Genomic DNA, 18,710 nt, shown 5'->3' with positions numbered 1-18,710 from the left:
CAATTTAATGTCAGGGATAATATAACTGATATGCTAATGAAGGACTGAAGTTCAGGAATTCATCTGGAATCAGTGATTACAGTGATACATCCTCCTATTTCCAGGCATTCAGTGTCCAGTTAAAACTCTCAATGGTTTAGAATGTTAATCAGTGAATCATAAACATAAAGAAAGGCACTGAAAAAAGACCTAATTGTATACTTTGTGTGGAAACATTTTTGATGAATGCCTTCACTTTTATTTTATTTTATTTTATTTTATTTTATTTTGGTCACTATCTTCTCCAATTTTTTTCAATGGAAAAAACTGAATAGATTTTTCTCTTATTTTTCCCCATATATTTTCTATTATCCATTAAAAATGAAGTTAGTTTCTTTCTTACAGTTTGATAGACATTTTTTTAGAGGACTTACAAATTTTATTCTCTGACAAACATTTTTGAGCTTCTGCATATTTTTCAATGTATTATTAATTCCTTCCATTTTTTTAATTTTTTCTTCTTTTTTCTCTCTTCCTTTTTTTCTTTTTTTCTTTTTTTTTCTTTCTTCTCTGAAAATCTTCCTAGGTAATCTGGAAAAAAATAGCTTGGAGATATTTTTCTTGAGTGATGTGAAAGTAAGTAGGATTTTAAAAACAGCTCTAATCACCATCTAGGAGCACAAAGGTTTTGACACGGTATTCTTTGCAGATATATCTGAACAATGCCTATGATCACTACTTGCCTTGCTTAAGACAATAAAAGAACTCTGTGAACACTGAAGAAAAGACATATGTGATAAAGAGGCAATAGGAAAAAAAAAAAAAGGTAAATGTTGATTCAAACCAATCATTGTGAAATAAAGTGTGTCACTTTATTTTGAATCAATTTGACTCAATTACTTAATGAAGCATAGTGGAGGAAATCAGTCACTTGAGTGATTCAACTGTTTAAAAATATTGGAAACAGGAAGGGGGAAACACACTATATTCAGATTTTTTAAAATGAAGAGTGAATAACAGAAGACATAAGAGGATATTGGAAGGGTACCTTTTTAGAGGTAGAAACAAGAGGATATAAACAAACAGTCCAACATTAATTCATACTCACTCTTTTCATGTCTTTCAATTGCGTCGATAGGAATCATTTGCTTTTACAGTGAAAGTGTTTCAGTTTTTCTTAGTTTGTTTTTTACAGTGCCCTAAATGTGACAGCAGCTTAGTTTACCAGGAGAGCTAAGCAGGGACCCATTCAACAATGATGGTTAATAGCTTATGTCGGCATGTCATAGAAGTCCAGAAACTAGAAATGATGGAGAATAGAACAGAATAAGGAAGAAAAAAAAAAAAAAAAGAAAAGAAAAGAAAGAAAAAAAAAAATAACCACCCTCAATTATTCTCTAAAGAAAAGAAACAAACACTTCCCAATACTCTCCTAGCTGCATGCCAAAAACATATTTGAAATGTTAAACTATTGTTACAATTTCGAAAGCATGAAAATTGCAAAAGCTGCAAGCTGAAAATGCTACAGATAACAGAGAATCACAATTTAGTGGATTTTCACTCCTTCTACTAATAACTGACAAAGGATGCTTTGATCAAGCAGATTCTGTTGACAGAGACTTTCCACAGCAGACAGAAGCTCTTATCTTCAAGCTATGAAACACAAAAAACGTTCATAAAGATCACTTTGAATGCCATTTTCTCTGTATTATGTAAGTTTAGGGATTACTGAGCACAAAAAAAGGTGTGTGATGAAAGATACAAGACTTGGAAGATATTCTAGTGCACAGTAATTCACTGCTGTTATTACCATTAAATTGTGCATACTGCTCGTAAACATTGTTCCGTATTTAGCAGATGTGTCAATGGTTCTAGCAATTTCCATAAGCAAAAATTCTGTTCTAACGCATGGATCAACCTTAAAAAAAAATAAAATAAAAAATAAAAAAATAAAAATAAATAACAGGCTTTCAGCAGATACAATAGCTCTTTCCTCTCTTAAGTCCAATCTCTATCTCTGGAATACTACAAATCATTTAGCATGCATTTCAGTAATTTACAAAGTAGGGAGTAAGGGATTGTTACTACGTAGAAGCACTTAAAGAGTGCAGTGCCTTACTTTCATTTTCAAAACATCCTGGTAAACCAAAAAAAACAGCTTTTATTTTAAACATTTGTTATTACATCCAGCACTTTTTCCACACCATCATAAAATTATTTAACTAGCCTTTCAATATTGAGTATCCTGTTATAATTTTACAGTTGGCCTTCCAAAAACATTAAAGAACTTGACAGGGTTATGAATCACAGAATATTTGCCTCTCTGTGGACTAATCTATCACAAAGACTGAGATCAGATCTTTATCTAAAGGGCTGGTGTTGATTCAAATTCTGTGGCAAATTAAACTGGAAGAGTGTGTGACTACCTCACGTACATATCCATACTGCTCCTACAGCTGAGGTTTTTTAATTACTCCTAAATCATTGCAAATTTCAGACTATATATTAATGCTAAATCTGTAAACCTACATGAATTTGCAACACAGTGTACAGATGTATCATCCCAAATCAATATCAGCCCAGAGGACTCCTCACTGGTTTGTACATGATGATACACACAATCTCACTGAAGAACAGAGTATATCTCAGACCTTGTTTTTGGGGCAGACGTATCTAAATCAGGATTGATTCACATGTTTCCAGTTTTACAACAAAATTAGATTTGCCACGTAACACTTTATAAATACAGTATGGATACAACGGTTTTCCTAGAGGAATGGGTTTCCCTATAATGGTCTATCACATTCACTGTGACCTCAGCCTGTAGCTGGTGACTGCGACATTTTCTCCACTGTAAGAGAGATCATTTCATTTCATCCCCTTTCAGAACTAGACAATCAAAATGAAACTGATAAGAAAGACAATATCCAGCTTTTTCTTATTGTTTTCTTCTATTGTATTTTGATTTATCATTTCAATTTTGCCGATATTATCATTCAGTGACCATTCTCAAGATTATTAACTGCTTCAGAGTTTTAGTTGATTTTCATCTAAGCAATGCCAACGTGACAATTGCTTTGAGTATTCATTTCTCTACCAATTCACAGTCAATCAGACTCATTCCAACCTTGAGACTCAGCTATCATCAGTCACCTTAGCCTACCAAAATAGTCAATCTACATAATGTGAAAATGTAAAAACCTGGGGTCATAAAGAGTTATTTCTTCTTGAAAATTACAAGGAATCTTCTGTTAGCATACCTTTCGGACTTCAGCTGTGTATGTTCACAGAATAGGTCAAAGAATTGTCTGTTGTCCTTATGTATTTGAACTACTTGGAAAAGAGCCTGAAATCCATGAGCATGTTTCTCTGTATTTTTCTACTAGTTATTTTGGGGTTACTCTTTTAGAATTCATACATAAAGAAAGGAATGGATAAATTCTGGTACCAAAGTAGGAGCAATTCTTCACATGAAATAAAACTTACACTTTTCTCTATTGAAGTAAATTGTTGGAGTTTCAGAGAGAACCAGTGCAATGTCCCTTTTAACTCTGGATTTGATTCAAAATCTGTCAAATTTAAAGAAAAAAATTTTTTCAACTGCCAGAGGCTTTCATGGAGTTTCTAATCTGTGCAAAAAATAAATAAATAAATAAAATAAAAATCATTGCAGTTTGTATGGGAACCATTGAGTCACGGCCTGAACCACTGATTGATCACCTGAGGCAAGGACTGGATCAGCCATTTGAGCACAGGTGAAGGAGATTCACCCATGTGACCGGGAGGAGTGGAGCCTGGTTGCACCTCTCCTAGACCCCATTTAAGGGCTGACTGCCCCTGGGTAAGGATCTCTTTCTGGAGATCTCTCCTTTTTGGAATTTTCTACTGTGAGCCTAGGACATGGGTGAGAATTTAATTTTTGATTGTCTTTTTCCACCACAGGAAACTTTCTAACTAGAAAACTGTAAAGGACCATTCTAACTACGCCACTCTTCTAACTGTACATTTGTTAATTGTGCACAGTTTTATATTATTCATCCATACTATAGCTTTTAAATCAAAGTATCATTTTTGGCATTGGCTGTATTTTAGGAGGTTACATTACTTTGTCTATAGTATGCCTTTTCAAATAATGGTGAGAATAATAACAGGCTTTAAAAACTAAAGGCAATACCCATGGGGGGGAAACAGGGAGGATGCTTTGGGGGGGGAAAAAAAAAAAAAAAAAAAAAAGATGTGGCTTTTAATAGAGTTTCTGAAAGAATTTTCAGATACTACTTGCTTGCTAATACCAAACCTGCATACAAGATTAAAATCTCCAATTTTATCAGTTTGAAAAATTGGATGAAAGGTAATAACCATAAGTTGCACCAGGTGGTGGAGTAAATAAACTCCCTGGAGGTGGTCAAGGAATGTGTGGATGTGATATTGAGGGACACAGTTAATGGGCACAGTAAGGTTGATAGTTGGATTGGATGATCTCAGAGATTTCTTTATGATTCTTTGGTAATGTACATCTTTCTAGAATGACCCTACTTTGTCACTAGCTTTAAAACTGGTGACCGTGTTCACTGAAAGCAGAAAGTCTTTGCACTGTTTCATGTAAACTCATTTCCCCCTTTTTACCTGTAGTTCTCTTATCTTCCTACCTTAAATTTGCTAGTAAAAACACTTCAATACGTAACAGATGTGCACATGAACATTGCATTAAATTTATTGCGTATAGAGCATTCCTAAAATTTTCATTTCTTCTCTTCTCATGTGGTGAACACCTGCATCTTTTTACAAAAGAATGTGATTGAGGAGGAGAGAGTGCTTGCTATGCTTGCAACTTACTACTTTTCCGCTTGTATTTCTATAGCGAAATTACTCTTGGATACCTGTTTTATATCCCTATAAGTGCATGTGTTACACATAAATCATGTGTATATATATATATTAAATATCTCTGAACTAAGCAATTCACATAGGATAGTTCAAACTTCTTTTTTATTTTAGATGATTGATATCACCGTTGCAACATTTTACAAATGAAGTGCCATGATTGGAAAACCTGTTCTATGATTTTAAAATGTGACAGATGTTAACAAAAGGGAGGACTTTATTGAGGTGTACTTTACAGTTATTAGCAAAATAACTCATGAGGTAATGTTCTTACTGCCAAATCTGGCTTCCTGCTTCTAAGCAAGTAGGCATCAGTGGCAATTTTTTCAAGAATTTCATGAACCTTCTATTGAGTAAAATATCTCAAATATTTTCAGAATATCACAGAAAAATAAAACTATTTTCTACTCAGATCCTCAAAGATATCTAAACAGCTAGACTTAAAGAACAGTGTAAATCATTATCAGGTATGTGTTTCAATGATGGCCAATTTTAAAAGGCACAAACAGTGTAGGATCAACTGGATGAATCACAGAAATGCAAATGATATTATAGCCTTTACTAAAATATGTGCCTGTACAGCTGACATAAGAATGTAAGCCTAAATTTCCTACTCCTAAACACTTTCTTCTGCAAGCAAGCCTAGAGTCATTGCTCCAATCTGTGCTTTCTGCATATCAAAGAAGTGGTTTAAATGTGGAAAAAATCAAAACAATTGTTACATATTTATTGAAGCTTTTTATGGTAAATTTGATAGTCCAAAATATAAATGTAAGACAAAGAACAGAAATTACAATGAAGACTACTGAACAATCACAGGACTTTTATGGAATTTAATGAACAGGAAAACAGTTAAAGTAAGTCTTTGACTCAATGCTAATTCAGTTAAGCCCAAAACTCCCATTGATGTAAACAGGAACTCTATATGAGAACAAGAGTATGTTGTCCATGTTATTGATGACACAGTAGTTCTGTACCATCACTACAGAGAATTTTCCCCATCAGTAATTATCAGGATACTGTGTAAAGGTACACATAAGGAATCTCAAACTCTTTATGGTCCCAAATGAAAAGGAAAAACATCCTGACCCATACCAGTTTTGAGGCCCTAGTAAGAAATGAGAGTTGGTAGAAAAGATATGTAGACAAAGAGTTAACAATTAATAAAGGCAAAACTAACAAAAAATACAACAACAACAAAATAAAACACCATAACTAACAGTGAATGATCTGTGTTCTAAATGCTGACATCAAGCCTGCATGCTACTTTCCATAAAATGGATGAGTGCTCTGGATTCGTATTTGTTTGCTTGGGAATTTTTGTTAGCTAAATTGAAACAAAACTAAAATTAACCCAGAGTATGTTTATTCCATGCTGATTTTACATGAGATCTTCGCATCATTTTCTATTATTTCTTACTTAGTTAACACTGACACAGATAACCAACCTGTGTGCTGATACTGTCTTTCATTGATATGTCCTGCCTAAAAAGAAAAAAAGCATTTAAAAATTTGTTACATTAATTAGCTAATTTATGTAACACTTTGACGATGCAAAGTGTAATACATGTGCAGAGTGTTATGGTTTTTTTTATTCCATTTACTATGGTCTTTCCTTCAGCTAGACCATTCAATTAAAAAGGAATAATCAGGGAGTGTATGAAGCATAATTACCTATTTTATGATAATTTATATCTTTTCTCATGTCCTTTGGCTAAAATTAACACCAGGATATCTAATTTATGGCAATCCCCAAGAGAAAATCTCAAAACAAGTGGAAGAAATAAAGCAGCTCAAGGCTGAAAACAGATTCAGAAAAGGGCACAGATCTCAAATCATGTCTGCCTTTTGCAATTATGAAGTCTGGTCCTTCTTACATTGATGATTAATCATAAAACTTCTGTCTTCATATTGGCTAAATACAACATATAGCAATTCCTTGACCCATACCACACTAGTTATCTATATAATACAGAACACATTGCCACAACAATCCTTCTCCACAACTATGAACACCTAGGTAAAATATTGGCTCCTTTACAAGTAATGAAAGTTTTACCCTGGTCGTCTGTGTGTATCAATATTTAATCCAGATGTTCGTGTTTTGCTTTCATATCTAATGATTACTCCTGATTTTCTACTGGTCCCAAGATATTAGTTTAGCTGAAAAATGCAGAAAAATAAGAGTTCTTGTTGGCTTTTCCATTTCTATCCTAGTCTTCAACCAGATATCATGCTGAGTTCCCCCTAAAGGGTCCTTCTTCTGGCTGTATATCTACACCTAATAATAAAGTATGAACTGAGATGACAGCAAATTGGTGTTTAAGTCTAGATCACTAAATCTACTCTTAGTGCTGAATTGCTGAAACTGTTTAGGTAGGTAGAGGGGCAGCTGAAAGAATGATATGCTTAATTTAATGGAAAAATAGCAGAAAGTGTATGTTACCTGGAGGATGTTTGTAATTAGTGTAACTTCTTTTGTAACAATAATTCTTTTTTTTTTCTTTTCCCCTAAATTGTCCACCAGGTATTGAGAAGGCTTCTTCTGAAATACAATTCTGTTCTGCAGAATACCACTGTATGGGAAGTGCTGAGTCATGGCCTGAACCACTGATTGATCACCTGGGAAAGGACTGGGTGAAGGCAATTCACCTGTGTGATGGGAAGGGGACAGAGCCTGGCTCCAATTCTCTTAGATGCCATTTAAGGGCTGAGTGGTAGTGAGGAAGGATCTCTTTCTGGAGATCCCTCCTTGGAGCTTTCCCCTGTGAACCTGGAATCTAATACGGGTAAGCAATCTTCTTCCCTTCCTTCATAGAACCCTCCTACCGTGCTGATCCTTCTATCATTACACCTCTGGTGAAGCACTTTTTCCCATCCTATTGATCTGTCCAATTGCTACAACCACAAATAATGCGACCGAGATTATACGTTTACCCTCTGTTTTCAAGATACTCATGTGCTTCTCAGTATTTGCGACTCCTTACAAAGCTGCTGTACGCTCAGTCTATGCATGCTTTTTATCCTGTTTGGGATTAAACCTTAGAGAAAGGTTGTGCTGTATCATTTGCTTATGAACAATATGTAGTGAGACAAAGAACAGAAATGGAGTGAAAAATCATCTCTATTACATTTATTGAAAAATAAAAACATAATAGAATTTCTGATATAGGAAGTGCCAAAATCAGCACACTTCTTCAAAGAACACCACCCTTCACACACTGGGGAAGCCTTTTACAATTATATTCTGGTAAAAATGAAGACTAACAGTTAGTTATTTGTTGACAGCACTCATGCAACCAGCACATTTATTTCTCTTTTTCCACTTCACTTTCATCTATAGTCTGTTTTCATAACCTGATAATTATACAGGCATGTCAGTGGTAAAAGACTGTGATTTCATTGCAAGAAGAAAAATCAAACAGATGAACTGTGAAGAAAAGCACAGAGAAAAATACAGGTCAGCCTTCCCTAATATTTGTAGTAACACCAGCAGTTTAGAAAATACATGTGTTTCAGATTCATGTGTAATGGGCTTTTTCATCAGTTAGTATTTACAGATCTATTTCCTATCAACTGTCTCTCTTAGCTGGTTATTAAATGTATTAAATTTCTGGCCTCCCAGATAGACCCAGAAATGCAGTTTGGTTTTGGTTTCGCTTTTCTGCTTTGCTGGCCCAAACAACTTTCTTACTCTATCAGCCAGAAGGAGGTCAGTCAAATGCTGGCAGTGCTCTGTGTCCTGCACAGTGAAACTGAAAAACATACATGTTAAATGCCCATGGTTTTAGCTGAAAAACATAATAGTCTGAAACCAAACACTGCTTGCTATAATGGTCTGTGTTACTGTCTGAAGGATTCTTAAATATAGTCATGTTATATTCAAGGAGGAAGGGAAGCCACTGAACTTTTAAAGAGCTTTTTTGAACTCTGTTCCAAAAGTTGGGGAAAATAAAAGATGAGGCATAGTAGTAGTGGGAGAACCTGAAACAGAACTGAAGGGCTTTGGGTTAAGTCTTACCTGAAAACTGTAGGTAGAACCTTAAGATTATCAAGAAAGAGTAAAAGAACACAGCAGTTTTATGGTATCCTGAGCATGAGACTTACCCACTATATGGAGAACCCAAGAAGCTACAAATTCTTCAGCCGCCTTTAAGCTCTTTAGTACAATGTCTGGGCACTAGGCTCATCCACCACAGCACATTTGCTTCTCTCTGAAGTTCCCAGTAACTTAAGGCAGAACACCAGCTTGACAGGTTATCATTATTTATCACCTGAGTCCTCAGGGACACATGTTCATAGCCTCAAAGAGATATGCAGTGGTTTTGAAAAAGACTAAAAATGTTGTTCTGTATTATCCTTCACAACTTGCTAAATCTGCAACACCAGGTCTTTCATTTAAACACCCACCCAGAAGAGACCCTTTATTTTCATCTTCTTTATGTTTCTTATCTTTTCCTTTAAAAAAAAGTACAGAGGCACTTATTTGGTTCACATAAGCAAGAACATCCATGTTACAAGAAACATTGGGGATTCATTTATTTATTTTTAATTCAGAGGCAGAGCAATTAGGAAAATACATTAATAGTGTGCTTCCCTCAATGGAAGTCAAAACAACAGCAGCAGGTAATAGAAGAGAGAATAGGAAAGGGAACAAAATAGACTAGGAGTATTCTCAAATACTTCCCTGGAAAAATGTGGGTTTCATAAATAACTGATAATTACCAAATACTTGGCTCTTTTCCTGTTGCAGGTTCCAAAGCAGATAAGCCTCAGGGATAGAGACCTGAAAATAAAGGGTCAATTTACCTGATTTCACAGTTACAGTAGGATTTTTTTTTTCCACTTTTAGTGAGGCCCAGTTTGTTTCACCATTCCATTTATTAACCTTTTCATAAGCAATTAAATTGATGGCAGTGCCTCCCACACAGTCCTCTAGGCAGAGCACGGGGCCAATCACAAGCAAATTTCCCAGCCTTGGAACACTGTAGGAGCAGTGTGGGTAAATTTGGCAAAATAGAGGTGCCCACAGGGACAGGAGAAATAGTATGCGTTAGCATTTCTCAGCTACAGGGAGGACAACTGACAGCTGAAAGATTAGCTGTAAAATTGAACAGACCAAAAGGCAGCTGCAGGATTATTTTGGAGGGCATGTTTTCCCTCTTTCCACAACCCCAGGATCATTCAAAGCTGTACATTTTATGTTGTTTCAGAGAAGGTCTCTGAGAGATAACACACAGTGAAAATGAAGGGAAATGATCATACCATCTCCTTTAGTTTGTAATTTAGTGCTCCGAGTTCTTTCCCTCTCCCTATAACTTTCTGTAAGAAACTATGGCTTTATATGGCTGCTAAATGAGGATCCCACTGTACACGTTTGGTCCTTTGAGTTGTATCTTGGTTTGACATCCAAGACAAAGGAAGTCAGGTTCTCCCTCAGAGTCTGTTAGACTAAGCCAAAGATGTGTCCTTTTCTGACAGCAGACAGACCATCACTTTAAATTGGAATTTCAAATTGAATTCCATTTGGGTTTACATGAGGGGAAAAAAAAGATTTTTTTCAGGCAGAAGGCTAAGCTAAAAATAAAAACTGAGCACCAGTTGCGAATGCTTCTTTATTCTTCTCCTCTGCCATCCTAAATATACAAATACTGATACATTTGAAAAAACAAGGATAGAGGAAAATGAGAAATAACTGCTACGCAAGAGTTCTTCCCTATACTACTATTTTGATAATCATTTAAAATCACCTGATTTTAATGTGCTCGTCCTCAAAACAAACCATGAGGTAACAAAGCTATTGTGTGCTCACCTAAGAAAAAGTCTTAGAGATATTGAAGGTAACACTGAGAGCTCATACAAGAATAGTGAATTTATGTTACAGTAATAGCCTTAGCTGAAATTCCTATCAACTGTCCTTCTTCTTCATTATCCAAATGGTAGGTGATGTTCAGAGAAGTGTGCCTAAGCAGCACTAGTTTGGAAAAGAACTGCGTTCTCCCAACTCTAATTCTCTCTAAGCCTTGACCACTTAACTCTTTGTCATTACAAAGTGCAGCCTGTTAGCCAAAACAGCGTGCAATTTGTAGTCTGCTCTATCTTTATTTTGTGTTTTCACTAACTTCACAAACTGTAGCACCATTCAGAGATGAACTCTTCATATTTCTAAAGAAATAAAGTTCACTGACTTTGTTGTGCTTTCATCCCTAAGGGACTGAGAGTTAGCAGGTACAAAAACAACAGAACAGTTAAATTAGGAAAACAAGCAGTTAAAATAGGAAAGCAAGTTACATTACTATTAGGAAACCGAATTCTTCAGCAGTACCTGAGCTATTATTTAAAACTTTGCTACTACAACTTCATCCTCTTCAACATTTACATTTTTATTACTATTTGTGCTATTAAGCATCATGATTGCATGTTCAATTGTATGCAAAACAAAGTATTTATCATGTCTATGTCCAATTATGGAGCCTATAGGGTATGTATCAGAGGACAGTTGTGAACTTACCTCCATATTATTCTCTTGATGCATTGGATGGAGAATAAACCATCTTATCTTCAATCCTCATCAATGTAATTGTCCCCTTAAATGAACAGTTGCTGAAGAAAAAAAGATGACATTTATTTTGACATTCTAAATCTTGTGCTACATACTATACATCCACATTGGGAGACACAAATCTGAAAGAGTTTACAAACCAGGCAGAAAAGGTGAACAAAGAACAAAGAACATTATATTTTTGTTTTGATATTGAGAAACTGACAGACAAATGCCTATTCTGAAAGATAAAAATGGTTTCAAAAAGAAGCTTAAGGAAGACAAATCTTCGGACATTATAAGCAGTGTTAATTGTTTGGACACATGTAATTGATAAACTGAATTGCAAGTTTTAGAGGGGTTGTAATTCTTTTCATTAAGGCAGCTTGAACTCAGCCTCCATTTAGACTGTATACAAATACCTTCCAATCTTACAACAAGCATACCATGGAGACCCTTTAGGATCTCAGGCTATTTTGGCACAGTGTTGCGTTAAAGCTATGTGGGGGATTTATTTTGACTATCTGTATAGAGCCCACCAAGCTGCTTTCTTCTCCACCTCAGCAGGACAACAGGATAAAGAGATCAAAAAGCTCATAGTTCAAGATAAGGACAGGGATATCACTCACCCATAATTCCCATAGGCAAAACAGACTCAGTTTTGAAAAGATTAATGTAGCTTATTGGCAATTAACAATAGAGTAGGTTAGTGGTCACAGAGGCAAAACCAGTGCTGCTCATAGCTGAGCTCTGGCCAGCAGTGGTTTGGATCCCTTTCAGAACCAGCTAGAATCAGCTTTTGACATGGGGTAGTTTCCAGGTTCTGTACACAAAGGCCATTCCTGCAGATTCCCTGCTGCTGAACTCCGGACATATAAACCCAATACAGGCCCTAAGCACAAGGAAAAGGTAAGTCTCCTACCGCTGCTCTGGAATGTAGTAAGATGACAAGCCCCAAGGCTTTTCCCTTCAGGACTCTGTCAGCCATGGCCTGGGACTGAAGAAGCTCATGTTCACCAGTCATAAGAGCACATTATTAGAACAGAAACATTTTGTATTAGCGTTATGACAAAGTAAGGTCAGCATATCTGCTCATCAGATGCATGCAGCATGTTCAGTCCTGTTTCCTCTCTCAACTCTAATCTCCGCATAGTAAAGAGAAGAAAACACACGTCAAGACATCAGCATTGCCTAGACCAAACCTCAGAGAACACCAGAACTCATTCACTCTGCAAGAGATCTGATGACATAAGTTTAACTGCTGAGTAGGTTTGGACCTGAGGCTTGTGCTTGACTGACAACACATACATACTCAGCAGGAGAAGATGGCATCCCCCAGATCACACAGGAAGGGTATGGCAAAACTAAGCTCTTCTAATAAATAGTTTTCTGTACAACATAAATCTTACGTTGTGATTGAATTGACTGTTTTCGACAGCTGCACTTCTTGCTTTTCTATGCCATTATTCACAGCAAAGTTTTATTTTAAATATCTACAGAAGCAAAGGCTACACCCACAGATACATAAGGAAATAAATAGCTTTGTGGATCTGGGTCTCTGTTCTCAGAGCCCATTGTCTCCATTGTGTTTTCTTTCCAGACAGCACGCATCTCTATGACAAATGGTTATGGCTGTATTTGATTTGAACACTGACAAATGAGTACAGGATGAGCAGGGGGGGAAGAAGAAAGTTATAGGGAGCAAATACTCAATTTGGAAAAAAAAAAAACTTATGCCATAAAGCACATCATAATTTTCAACTGAAAAGGACATCTTCATTTTCTAAATGGGCCTTTTAAAATGATAGGCAATAATGGGAGAATAAGTCCATTATTCATTTATAAGGGAATTAGCATAACAAAGCTGCTTAATGTGAGAGTTCAGAAAGCTCTGATTAATAAATTAATCCTTACATTTTACAATAGGTCTCATTTTTTTGTGAATAGTTTCTATAAGAAACTACTTCAATAATCTCACTGTTTTTTCAGAAAATTTAACTCTTTAGAGAAGAGAGATCAAGACAAAATTCACATTATATACTTTGGTACATAAGGGTAAAAGCTGCAGGCAGAAGCAGAGTTCCACTGGTGGTCATGCAGAGCATAAGGATACATATCACACTGCTGCCACTAGCAAAGCAGCACAATTTAATCTGAACAGTAATGAAAATAAAGGCAAAAAATAATTAGTAGTCTCCAGTTCTGTAAAGTAGCCTGAATAGACAGTTTTTTTTTTTTTTTCTAATCTCTTGAAATCCCTCTCAATTGTTCTTTCTATGCCATGCTTTTCAGTGTGGATACACTGTATTTAAGGAAGAGCAGGGAAGTTTAAAACAGACTACATAACAATTAAAAGTCTCTTCTGAAAGCAGCCTGTTCCAGATGAAACATTTTCCATATTAAGTCATCGGTCTCTCTCCTGTTTTGTGAAGACAAATAAGGTATTATTCACAATCCTTTTTTTCCTTAAAGAAAAAAGCTTCTACTTTTTTTTTTAAGCTTCATTGAATTAAGCCTTTTTATCTGGATACCCCATTACAGGGCTTGATTCAGATTTATTTTATTAGTAGCATTGTTCCTAAGTAGATGTAAGTAATGCAATTTTATGTATGGCATCATTCCATATCTACTTCTGTATTAACAATTGTATATAGGAGCCTCTTTTTGCAAGAGAACACTAATGAAACCAGTACTTTGTGATTCTTTTCCTCTTTCCCCTCATAATTCACCTCTGATGCTGTTATTTCTTCTGTGCAGATCTAATGGCAATGGACAAATCTTTCTGATTGCTATTGGAGGATCAGAAAGGATGCTTACAATGGGAATCTTTTGATGAAGTATTAGTCACAATGCAGCGAATTCCACACAGAATCACCAGATCACACCATGCTTGATGCAACTTACTCCAGATTGCTTTCAAAAGGCTTGGTGGCAGGGTTAATGATATAATAACATCACAAGAAATGTATAAAGCAGAATTAATTACCTGTAGTTTCACCTTGAACAATATGAAGGTCACTTGAAAGTTATCAAAACACTTGTCATTGCAATCAAAGTATGCTACAAGAACAGAGGGTCTGACAGATACCTGTTGATCTCCTACATTTAGGAGTCCAGTTTCCTGGAAGTCATAGCCATTAGCATTTTGTCCTTCCTATTGGGTAACGCAAGTGAAATTTCATTTTCTGATCTGCAACCTGCATGTCAATGACAGAACCTCTCTTTTGCACTGTTCTGATAGCCAACCTCATTTCTTGTATTACTGACCTTCGCTCATTCACCTGTGGTCTCTTCTGGTGCTTTCAACTTGTCTATTCTCATCACACCTTTACTCTGCAAATATAAGAGAAAATTCCCTGCTTTGTTGGATGAAATAGGACAACAGGAGGAAAATCATTGTACATAAAAACACAATACATCTAGACTGCACAGCAGTTATCCACAAATTACTCTTACTTCAAATGCAAGCCAGAAGCAGCAGATCTTTAAAAGGGAAAAAGTTTGACAGATGACATTCTCTGACAAGTCTCATATTGCAAGACAGAGAAGGCACTTTTAGAAAATTGTTCCTAATTCATGTTTTATTGCAAATTAATGATGCAAACAGGAAAACAAACTCCATTACTTATCTCTATTAGAATTCTTCCAAAGAACCTTCAGCTTGAATTTCATTTGCTACTTTTATCATTATTATTTTGCTTTCTTTTAAAATATATTTATTATTTTCATTGAATTTATTGTTATTTGTTGCCTAGAATGGTTTTGAAAGAGCTGCAAAAGCTTGGTGAAATCTATTTGGCAAAGTAACACTGTTTATTCAAAAAAAAAAAAAAAGTTTGCCAAGATTATAAGCCTAAGGGTTCTATCATTTAAATCTCTCTTCTGCTCAATGAAAAAAATAAAAGCCCTTCGAAATTACTGCTTTGGCACTCAGTTCATGCTTCTATTTAATTGTTCTTCCCTTTGGCATTGTTGTTACTCACAAAGAATCCACTTCCACAATTTCCTTTTGTGTCCTATTCATGTTATTCCTCAGTACATTCTTACTGGGGAAGATGTTGTTTTCAACTGTTTCCCGCATCACACACACAGAAACCACTTTCCTTGCCCAGCCCTAGTCACAAAGCAGAGGCTTGGTAGCAGCTGTTGCCTTGTCATCTTGAAAGTTCTGTTGGTTCTAATGTTTTCTCACTCTACTGATGTTGCTCTATGCACACATACCTTTTTTGCATGACCATGTGTACTTTCTAGTCTTCACTGTCAACCTACAGGCAGAAATACATGAGATTTCATATCAGTACTCTGCAGTTAACTTCATTAATTAACCTGTAACTGTGGATTTCTGTTTTAGAAAGCAAATCTGCTGTATTACTCTTTATAATTTTTCTTCATCGCTGGAAATTCTACCATACTAACATTTTAGTCTTAATATTAAGATCCACCAATTCTCTTTCATTTCTGTCATTCGTTCCTTTAGACCTAGAAAAGTAGTTCTTATTTGTTAAGTGTTTATCAGGAAGCTTTTCATCAAAACTAGATGAGCCAGTAATCACAGTCAAAAGAAATAATAGAGCCTAATAGAATCACACTGATACTCTGTCCTATCCACAGATAGGCTACAAGTTAAAAACAATAACGTATAATTTGAGGCACGTGACATTTCAGTTCCGGTTAGCTGGGAAGAGTAATACATGAGCCACAAGCAGATCCATTAATCTCAACTGGCCAGATAGGGAACTGCATGTATAACACCCAATTTAGCTTTATTTGCTTTGCTTTGTACTGGGGCTTTCCCATAAAATTCATCATTACAGTAAAAATGAAATTCTACAGATATTCCAAATTATGCAAGTGTTTCTGCATACTGCACTGTAAATAAAATTTTTGCACAAGTGCAAACCTATTTAATAGGTCATTCTAGAGTCCTGCTTTCTTTTGAATAGCACATTTGTAACAACATTTCTTTCTAAGCACAAGGGTAATACAGAAAATGAGTCACAAATATAATCAAGTGCAACACTATTTCTACTTTATAGATGAGGAAAGGTCCCAGTTAGATGTTAGTGTCAGTGAAAGGTGCCCCAGAGCCGCTTCCTTTTCACTTTCTTTAATATTACAAAGCTTCTTTGTAACATGCTGTGAGTCAGGGAAGCAAAGACAGACAACAATCCTGGCCATAACCATGTCTTACCTTTGGCTTCAGGCTCAAGTGCCCTAACCCAGAGATAATAGCGTGTATTGAAAGTCAAGGAGGAACTTTATAATCAAGACACGTCTATACAATTCTGGTGGCTTGGGGAAATCAGAAGAAAAGTTTCTGCAGAATTTCAGTGGAGGATTCAGATCTTCTCTTTGCCCAATTAGCCATTTTTACAGTGGTGGTTGAATGATAGGTATCTGACACTTGACTTCCTGATATATTAGTATTACTGTGGGAGGAAAGAAGACTATCAGTTAGCTAGATATGGTGTCAGTCAGCCGATCTGCTAGGCGTAAAGCACAGAAAGCACCAGATACAGGTTAGCAAATAAAAAGAAATATATCTTTTTGTTTCATAAGTTAAAGCTTAAGAAAAGCTTTTGGACAAGGGAAAGGTAGGTGTATACTGATGCAGGTATTATTTGTACCTTAGCATTCAGGGACTAGCAAAAAGGTTGAAAGTCCAGGTCTTCTGACAGACTACATTGTAACTTAGCCTGAGGCCTTGAAACCTAACAAGAGCAGACAAAATTTGAGGTCTACATTGGAAGATAGACTTCTGAACTTGAGTAACCTGTGTTACAAGCTGCTCTTACACAAACATTGTGGAAAAAGAAAGAACACAATCCAGTTTCTCTCTCACCACCAAGAAACATTTATCCTTATCCTATTTAAGTCATTAGCCTATAACTACCACGTGCTTAAAAAGATCATCACATCACAGATTCCAAATCAAGTAATACCTGCTAAATTTACTACAGTGCCTCTTGTGATAGTTAGCATATCTCTTTAAAAACTCAAAAGACAATCAAACAAATCAAGAGCAGCAGCAAGAAGAAAATAAGAAACTCAGAACATCCTGCAAAAGTAATATATTTAAATACAATCCTCAAAACAGTCATTACAAAATATACACCATAGATTCATAACCAGTTGTTCTACTTACAAAGAAGCAGAATCACTTCTAGGAGGTTCATGGCAACACCAGGTAAAGTATTCACAGGGAGGCTAATTGCCATATCCAGAAAGAAAAATAGAATTCACTCAGCTAGTGAACAGTCTCTAGCAATATAGTATTCCTTCTTAGGAAATAGCCAAGGTACAGAAGGAACTTCCCTGTTGGTGGCTAGCCCTTATATGAGTCCAGGGTAGCTCCACCCTGGGTCCAACCCCTTCTGAGCACACCAGCTGCAAACACAGCTCCCTGGGCCAGCCACGCCCCTTCACGAGATGCTCAATCACCAGCTCAAGCCCTGACCTAACAGTTATCCTACATCAGTAAATGAAGAAAATGAAGGCAACTGAATACAATTTTGTAAAGTTTTCAGCAGTGTGGGTGGTATGGTTATATGGTTTACCTCTGGAATTTTGAGTGTATTTATGGAGACCCACAGTAAAGGTGAAGAGATGTTTTACATACAGTAAATTTTCAGCATGGAAAACAATATTAGTTGTTCTTGGTGAAAAATTAGCTACCCTTTTTCCTATTAGGAGAAGTAACAATTTCATGGGAATGATGAAAAAAGTTATGTTTCCTGCAATACATCTGAATATGATGTTTTTTTTTATATTTCACGTGTAAATATTGCATGGTACTTTAAAAGATTTTATAGAGGTTAAAATACAGAATATGAACTTTGAGTTTGAAGTGTACTGCAAAGCATATTTACGACCTTTCTGATATTACTTCCTCAGAGCATGTAGAAGGTGCAGAAGCTACCATGAGCTAGGCAAAACTATTGATGTCTCATGTATTGCACCATTTGGTGTATAACTCTACAAACACTGGTCTCATTAAAGTAAGTGTAAAAGTAATCAAGTAGAACAGACTTTTTTTTAACCACATGTAAGAATTTCAAAAGCTATTCCACTATAGTATGCTTAGATAATTTGAAAATGCTATTCAAAAAAAGGTAAGTTTTTCACAAAACTAGGAGTCTGAATAAATTTCTCTACCAGAGATACATAATTGAAACTGTAGGATGCTTAAAGAGACAGGTTCCTTTCCACACATCTCAGGAAAGCCACTGTCAGCATGAATATTGCTAACTTCAAGCTTTCAAATTTCATGAGTCAGACTAAAAAAGTTTTACAATTGGTCTAAAAC

The 18,710-nt window shown here is 35.8% G+C and overlaps 1 long non-coding RNA gene across 1 annotated transcript; it reads right to left on the bottom strand.

Annotated features, from left to right (window-relative positions):
- Positions 1-8,077: 8,077 nt before the first annotated feature.
- Positions 8,078-17,671, bottom strand: LOC149918572 (uncharacterized). Its single transcript, XR_016465577.1, has 6 exons — positions 17,550-17,671; positions 14,672-14,737; positions 11,375-11,466; positions 9,589-9,649; positions 8,971-9,166; positions 8,078-8,293 (listed from the first exon to the last, which is right to left on the bottom strand). It is a non-coding gene; the product is annotated as an uncharacterized LOC149918572 (long non-coding RNA).
- Positions 17,672-18,710: the final 1,039 nt, after the last annotated feature.

This window comes from Phasianus colchicus, chromosome 3 (genome assembly GCF_987193195.1).
Source record: "Phasianus colchicus chromosome 3, bPhaCol1.hap1.1, whole genome shotgun sequence".
Classification (NCBI taxonomy): domain Eukaryota; kingdom Metazoa; phylum Chordata; class Aves; order Galliformes; family Phasianidae; genus Phasianus; species Phasianus colchicus.
The sequence above is the reverse complement of the archived record's forward strand: the minus strand, read 5'-3'. Positions and strand labels throughout refer to the sequence as shown.